This window comes from Rhincodon typus, chromosome 31, assembly GCF_021869965.1.
Source record: "Rhincodon typus isolate 14 chromosome 31, sRhiTyp1.1, whole genome shotgun sequence".
Classification (NCBI taxonomy): Eukaryota; Metazoa; Chordata; class Chondrichthyes; order Orectolobiformes; family Rhincodontidae; genus Rhincodon; species Rhincodon typus.
This window is the reverse complement of record NC_063362.1, coordinates 22,442,464-22,450,680: the sequence shown is the minus strand read 5'-3', so window position 1 is coordinate 22,450,680 and position 8,217 is coordinate 22,442,464. Positions and strand designations below refer to the sequence as shown.

The following is an 8,217-nucleotide window of genomic DNA, read 5'->3' as shown; positions in this document are numbered from 1 at the left end:
TAAAATATCCTTTTCCCAATTCAGTCCACAATCAAAATAGAACACAAAGAAGAGGTTTTCAGGCTAAATGTGAAGAATTAATAATGCAACACACATGCTCATAGATTAGGAACACCACCATTTGCAAATTGCCCTCTAAGTCACACACCAACCTGATTTGGAATTAGATTGCTGTTCTTTCACTGCTTCCGGGTCAAACTCCTGGAATAACTCTATAACAATGTTGGTGTATCTGTCCCCCACAATGCAAAGTTCAAGAAGGCAGCTCACCACCACTTTCTCAAAGGCAATTAAAAATGGGCAATGACTGCTGGCCCAGTCACTGATGACTACATCTGTGAATTAATAAATAATAATTGTCATTGTTATAGTTTAATTGTTTAGTTGCCCGAGCTGGCCTAGAACAATCTTTCTGATCCTTTAAAGTACAATGAATGTGTAAAGCTGCAAACCCAAGACAAAATAAAAAAATACAGAGTTCTGATGAAGGACTGTTCATCTGAAATGTTCACGTAGTTTTTCTATCCAGATATGCCCTCTGACCTTTGCTTTCAACAATTTTGAAAAAACACAGGGTGTTGGCTTTATAGCTTTCTTTTCTGAAATGACTCCAAATACCTGATTAGCCAATCACGCGTTTGTAATTGATACTTGTTGGTCTTTGTGAACTTCATGCTTAGTGACAGTCCCTGAGAAGTCTTGAGAAGCAGCTGTCCATAGTCACAGAGGTAAATCTATTTTGTTCTCTAAATCAATTGTAATCAACAGAGATTCAGGAATGTCAGGATCTTGCTAAAGGCTTATTTTTCTAAAGTCTATGATTGATTGAGACAATGACTTTTAGTCTCTCTTTCTCTTACGGGAACTTGCAAGTGTGAGCGCAGAGAAAATGAAAGATTCACTCAGGTAGTTGCAGCTCTGTACTTAAACAAGTTGAGACAAATCAGAATGACAGTTGTTGTGAATATCAAGTAAGGGATTGAAAAACTGAGATTCATCTAAAATCTAAGGGGATCAGAAAATTTCACTAACTCTGTGTGCCGTAACAAAGTCCTTTATTCGGTAGTATTTTTCCTAAATCAGATGAAATGTCGATGGATTTAAATGAAGAATAGAGGATTTCAATAGTAGGAAGTGCTTTAAAGTTTTTGAGAAGACTTGTAGCTTAGTTTTTGGAAGGGTTTATTGATTTGTTTGCTGAGCTGGTAGGTTGGTTTGCAGATGTTTTGTCACCATGTTTGTTAACATCATCGGTGCGCCTCTGATGGTGCATTGTTGGTCTGTCCCGCTTGTTATTAACGCAGTCCAGTTTGATGTGTGGTTGGCCTCATTTCTGGTTCTGCTTCGCAGTGGTTTGTATATGGGGTCTATTTCCACATGTTTGTTGATGGAGTTCCAGGTTGAGTACCAGGCCTCTAAGAATTCCCGTGCATGTCTCTGGTTGGCTTGATATAGGATGATTACGTTGTCCTATTCGAATTGGTGGCCTTCTTCGGTCGACCAACTATCAATCGTTTCCATACACTTAGGCAAAGAAGGCCACCAATCGACTGGGACAATGTAACCATCCTAGGACAAGCCAACCAAAGATATGCACAGGAATTCCTAGAGGCCTGGTACTCAACCCGGAACTCCATCAACAAACATGTGGAAATAGACCCCAAATACCAATCACTGCGAAGCAGAACTGGAAATGAAGCCAACCACCACATCAAACCGGACCACATGAATAACAAGTGGGACAGACCAACAATACTTCATCAGAAGTGCACTGATGATGCTACCTAGTATGGTGATGAAACATCTGCAAACCAACCTACCGACTTGGCGAACAAATCAACAACCCCATAGGAAGCACTTGATGAACAGGTTAGTTTCATTTTCACTAGAAAGGTTTTCTACGAAGAAATAAAAGGACATGTGTAACTATTATAGGAACAGTGTTCTTTATCCTGATAGCCAGATAAAATGATTTGTTTTAAGAATAAAATCCTAAACTGTTTAGTTTGCAGATGAATATAAAATATGAAGAGATGAGGGGAGCAACTGTTTGTAGTAAATAATGGGTTTTTCTCATACCAGAAGACACATTAAAAGGGCTGTTAAGTGAGCAGGGCAGTGACATCTATAGATAAACTTCTATATGAGCTGAAACACTCACTATTCCTTTGTAGAAGTTAAACCTTCATTATGTCCAAGCAAAGGACCGTACGCCTGGAATGTGGGAAACCCAACCGGGTAATTTATGTGGTGGGAACTGTGCTCAACATCGACATTTACAAGTAAGTTGTAAAACTGATTTGATTTTTCTTTTAGTAAATTAGTTGACCCTTATACGTATGTTTGCTGCTCCACAAACATCATTATGCAAATACTAGGCTTCTGAATTCTGAACTCTAAGGCACTTGAGCAAGGGTAACGCTCCCACTTGTGGTCTCATTTTCCCTCCTCACTTGGTTTATTTATGTCTTTGAACTGCTACTTGAGGTTGAATTTTGACATGATTCATAGTGCAGACTGAATATTTCAAAAGTAGACGGGCCAGGCGTCTCTTGCCAATCATGTAAAAGTTTTGTTCATCATGTACTGCTGACACATTTACCCATGTTTAAACATGAATATTCCAATGTTCTTTTCTGGCTAGTTACCTGTTTTACACCTTTATAAATGATAGCTTATTCAAAACTCCAACATCTCTATCTTAACTTGACTACATTTGTTCACTGATCACCCCTGTATTAATTGATCTAAATTGACTCCCAGTGCTGCAAAATTTCATTTAAAAATTCTCATTCATGTTTTCCAATCCTTTTTGTAGCCTCATCCCTCCCAATTTCTATAAACTCCTCAAGTCCCAAAATACTCCAAGGCATCTGCACTCTTTGAATTCTGGCCTTATCTCTATTCCTGATTTTAATTGATACACAATTGGCAGCTGGGTCTTCATCTGATGAAGCCCCAGTCTCTGGCCAAGCCTCTCCATATGGAAGGCAGGCACTGACTTGTCATTAGAGAAAAAATGTAAATCCTTTCTCTCTTTTTGCAATCCAAAATGGTTGCTGTACCTGTCCAAAAGACAGCCAAACATGCACATGCAAAAATTGCCATAATTAACATGGTTTAAAACAGCATCATACATGTTGATTGGCACAATAATGAGGTACATGTATAAGGAATATATGAATTTGTGGGGCACCCAGCTCTTCGGTCATAGCTGATCTGATTATTGAGGTTGTAGATTTGCTTGCCGAGCCGGTGTGTTTGATTGCAGATGTTTTGTCACCCTGCTGGATAACGTCTCTGGTGAAGCACTGATGTTCTGTCCTGCTTGTTATTTATATGCCTCGGTTTGCTGGGGTGGTTGGCATCAATTTCGGTTTTGTTTTTCAGTGGTTTGTGTATCGGGTACAGTTCAATGTGTTTCCAGTTGAAACCAGAGTTTGGGTTGCATAGTGTGGAGTGCTGTCCATTCTAACCTTTGCATTACTGTTTCTGCAATCAGACCACAACAAGAAGATACAACACAGCCAGACACACTAGTCACCCTACCATACATCAGAGACATATCAGAAATGACCACAAGACTACTCAGACCCCTAGGTACCAGTGTAGCCCACAACCAACAACCACCCTGCGACAGCTACTGATGAACGTAAAGGATCCCATACCCACAATCAATAAAACTAACATAATATACAAAATACCATGCAAGGACTGTGAGAAGCACTACATAGGCCAAACTGGAAGAAAACTGACATTAAGGATACACGAACACCAACCAGCCACCTGAGACATGACCAATTCTCACTGGTCTCAAAACACTTGGAAAAAGAAGGACACAAATTTAGATGGAACAAAACATCCATAATAGCACAAGCCAAACAGAGACATGCCAGGGAATTCCTGGAGGCCTGGCATTCCAACTGGAACTCCATCAACAAACACATTGAACTGGACATGATATACAAACCACTGAAAAACAGAACCGGAAGTGATGCCAACCACCCCAGCAAGCTGAGGCATATAAGCAGGACAGAGCATCAATGCTTCACCGGAGGCGCACTGACAATGTTACCTAGCAGGGTGACGAAACGTCTGCAATCAAACATACGGCTCGGCGAGCAAGTCTACAACCTCATCCACAACCTGAGCTACAAATCTTCTCAAAAACTTTGATCTGATTATTCCACATTCCTGCCTATCACTGATGACTATTCACCCACTAAGGATCTACCTACCTCTACCTTAAAATTATTTAGACTCTCCTTTAACTGCCCTTTGAGGAAAAGTTCCGAAGACCCATTGTGAGGGTGGTTTGCCTTCCTCTTACAGTTATGTACTATGAAAGAACTATTGGAATGGAAGTACAAGTCCACATTTAAGGGAGCCTTGAGCTTTGTGTCCTCTCAGCAATGTGGAGCTGTGTTCTTCCATTTAAAAAGAAAAGAAGGACCAGAGAGGCAAAAATCCAGCCTCATATTTCTAAATTTTTTTGGCTACTGCCAAAGAACAAAGAGATGAGCATAAAAAGTTTTAACAAGCAGGATGAGTGGCATATACAGAACTAGATAGCATGCAGATTGCAGAAGGATATGCTACACCTCTGATCTGCTAAATTTTGCTGTGGTCACTTAACTAGATAGGCTTTAAAATCCTCTGCATTGGGCAGGATAACATAACCACACGTCCTGCTCATACGGCCAGGCCTCTCCAGACTGCCTTTAGTTCAGTTTAAATTCCCTTACCAGCTGAGGTCACCATGAAGGTCCCACCTCCTCAACGTCACCCCTCATCTGAGGCGTGGTGACCCTTACCAGTAGTTATCTCCCTCTCTCTCTCTCTCTCATACACACACAGAGCAGCCCTATGAACCTCTGGGTGTATATGAGTTTATTTCCAAAACCCACCTTTTTGTCTATCATTTTGGATGTCTTGACACCCTTTTACTACTTTAATAATACTAAATAAATACATGTGAAATAACTCCACGGAGGCTGGTATCCTGTCCAAATCACCCTTAAACACACGTAGAGAGTTCTTCATACCGATGCGGCTCTGTCAGATGTCTTACACTCCTGTTCTTATCTCTCAGCCAAGGCTCCCTGATTGGGGCTATTAATATGGCCCAGTCAGGGAACTCCATTTCATTAGGTCTACCTCACTGACCTTGTTGCAATCACTACAGCATGTAGCGCTTGTTGTTCATGAAAATATGGACTATATAAATTTAAAATGTTTAATATAAAGGAGACTTTAAGTCTCTGGAGGTGCAGAGCAGGTAAATAACTAAATGGCTATATGGTGACACCTGGTAGTTTGAATTTGCAACTGCATGCTCACACACACACGCACAGACACATAGCTTTTCTGTATTTCAGGACTTTAATGGGAAATCCAATTAACAATATCTTAGGCACGACCAGAAAAACTTTTTTTTTCTTCTGAGCATATCCCAGCATATAGTTCTTCAAGGATAGTAGGAACTGCAGATGCTGGAGAACCTGAGATAACAAGGTGTAGAGCTGGATGAACACAGCAGGCCAAGCAGCATCAGAGGAGCAGGAAGGCTGACGTTTTGGGCCTAGATCCTTCTTCAGACTGGTTGTTCGAGTTTTGAGCAGGCTGCTTTTAAAATTGGTTTAATGAGACTGCACCATTCCTGGAAACACTGCAATACCAGGATGATGCATAGAGTGGATGGAGCAAGCTCCTATTCCAAATCCCTGCTCCAAAAATCAGTTTAATATAGGGTCCTTAAGTAAAGAACATATCAGATATTGAAGCTGATAAGAACAGAATTTTTTTTTAATTTAAAAAATATACTTTATTCATAAATATACAAAAGAAATAGACACATTTGCGCACTTACCCAGTCATGCTAGCCGCCCCGGGTTACCCTGGGGGGTAGGCACGACCAGAAAAACACCTAACAGGAGGAAATATAAATGTTTAAAATTGGCAACATAATGTTATGTTAACATTTTCAATGTAAAATGTGTAAGTATTATTTTACTCATATGTACATTATCTATCAAAAATTAAAAGCAACGTGTGATAGCAACATCCCAAAGGATTTTATAAGTGGTACCTTGACCGTAATGTTATGTGCAGCATTATGTTGCAACATGCCTGCACAACAAAAGCAGTAACAAATGTATGCAAACCATCTAGATGAGAAAATCAGGAACGTTTTACAAATGGAAACACATAAATTGCGTAACCTTCTGACATACATTGGAATTGGTTGTGGCATAGAGAATAGAGATGAAGAGAATGTAGTCTGATGAATGGGCTGTGTGAAATGGTGTTCCCTAGGAATCTGTACTCTGGCCTCTACCTGCCACTATCCAATGATCCTTTATATTGTGAAGATGCAACTACCAGAAACAAGCAGCACAACAGCCCTTGGAAATGTGCACAAGCATGTTCATGCATCATCTTAACAGAACTGTGCAGTGCTTTCAAACACAAAGCCACATGCAGCAAAGTTAAGGCCTCAGCGAGCCCATGTTGAAATACTTCAGTGGCTTTGCCCCCCTCCATCACTGTAATCAACCCGACAATCCTCCAGGAATTCTTCATTCCTTCAACTCTGACCACTATCTCCTAGATCCTGTGCACCACTATGTAGGTCCTAAGGCCCAGAATGCCATCTTCAAATCTCTTTGCCTCTCTTTCCTCCTTTTAAGATTATGTGAAAATCAGTTCCTTTAATAAAGTTTGGTCATCTGTCCTGATGCCTGGTTTTTGAGTTGTCAATGGTTTAAATGTTGTTACCCTGCCTCAATCAAATAGTGCCTTTTCATATCAGCTGTGATCTTCTGAGAGCTGCCTTTCAATTCCTATTGTTGCTGACTGTAAGAATCTCTGAGCAGAGGCAATCTGGACTAGGAACTGAGTCCAGCATTGTACTTCTACAAGTTAAGATGCTTCTTTTTATACATCATAGCAAGTGAATATTTACCCTTTAGGTCTCTAATCAAAAATGGTGCCCATCTTGTGCGGATTTGGAGCATTTGAAAAATGCGGACTAATCTCATTACGAAGAGGTTAAAGATTCCTTGAACTGAGTTAATGGATAAACATCATTGCCAGTTCAAACCCTATTTTGAAAACAATTACATCCTGTTTTGAATTGAGTGATCAACTATCTGGACTTAAAATATTTTCTTTTTCTCCAGGCCGGCACCTCTAGGATCCCAGTTCTTTGAAGTGCGCTCCAGTCCTGGTGTCAAGTGTTCTATTTTAGATGTACATAATATGACTGTTGCAGCTGATCAGGCAGCAAGGTGGACCCTGAACAATGGGACCTTGCTTGTGGTCACAATGGAAGAAATAAGCAAACATGTTGATGATAACAAGGTAAGATTGCTGCACCTCTGCAGGCATGCCTTATTTAGATTAGTGTTTTCTCCAGAAAGAAGATTCAGATTTGAAATGTAATTGTCTGTAACTGCTTAAATTAAAAGAAAAGTGCATTGTCTTTCCTGTCAATGGATGGCATAATGAGATAAATTTATTGACATTTCTGCTGCACAGAATATGTAACAGATGGGGATGAGCCAGGTGAAAAGGGAGAGATGGAAAATTGAGGAAGCAGTTAGGAAGTAAAGAAAAAGTTCGGGTTGACACGAGTGTGGAGTGACAGCCTGCTAACATAGTATGATTTGCTTTTTAGGCTCCCTGTGTGGCAAATCTCCTGCACACTGCAGAGTAAATATCAACCAATGAGGTCCTTACATTTGAATTAATTATCCACAAAGTGCCCCAATTGGCACAGGGACAGGAAGGCCATTCATGAATGTTCCTAACTGGATTTAATTGGGGTAGAGGTGTGTTGACAGTGACATCCACACTACTGCAACCCTTCTCAACCCTGCCCCTGCTGCACCTCCTGCCCCACCCTACGTGTGAGCCCCTTGAAGTCCATCTTTGCAGCTAATCACACTGTTAGCTGGTATAAAGATAGTTATGACCTTGGAAGAAGCATATTCACAGCAGTATATTAGACTATTATTCAGCCTAACAGTAAGCCCTGCCACTGCTTCGCTGTCTTTTCCTGGAACATAAGTTTATATTTGAGAGAAACTGGAAGATACCACTAACCATGAACCATTAAACTGGACGCCTTTTAATCTATGCTTTAATGTTCATGACAATTCTTAGAAATGTCCACCAATTTCATCTTAAGCTATGGTTCTGTTGGATCAGGCACAA

General features: G+C 40.4%; 1 protein-coding gene, 1 long non-coding RNA gene and 1 pseudogene across 2 annotated transcripts in view; 1 reads left to right on the top strand and 2 right to left on the bottom strand.

The window, feature by feature from the left end:
• The window catches only part of zmynd12 (zinc finger, MYND-type containing 12), a 234,970-nt gene that overhangs the window by 24,476 nt on the left and 202,277 nt on the right, over nt 1–8,217 (bottom strand). The window lies entirely within an intron of this gene.
• On the top strand, nt 660–7,358 carry LOC125486645. Its single transcript, XR_007265278.1, has 3 exons — nt 660–728; nt 2,175–2,282; nt 7,182–7,358. It is a non-coding gene; the product is annotated as an uncharacterized LOC125486645 (long non-coding RNA).
• On the bottom strand, nt 5,644–5,821 carry LOC125486686 (annotated as a pseudogene).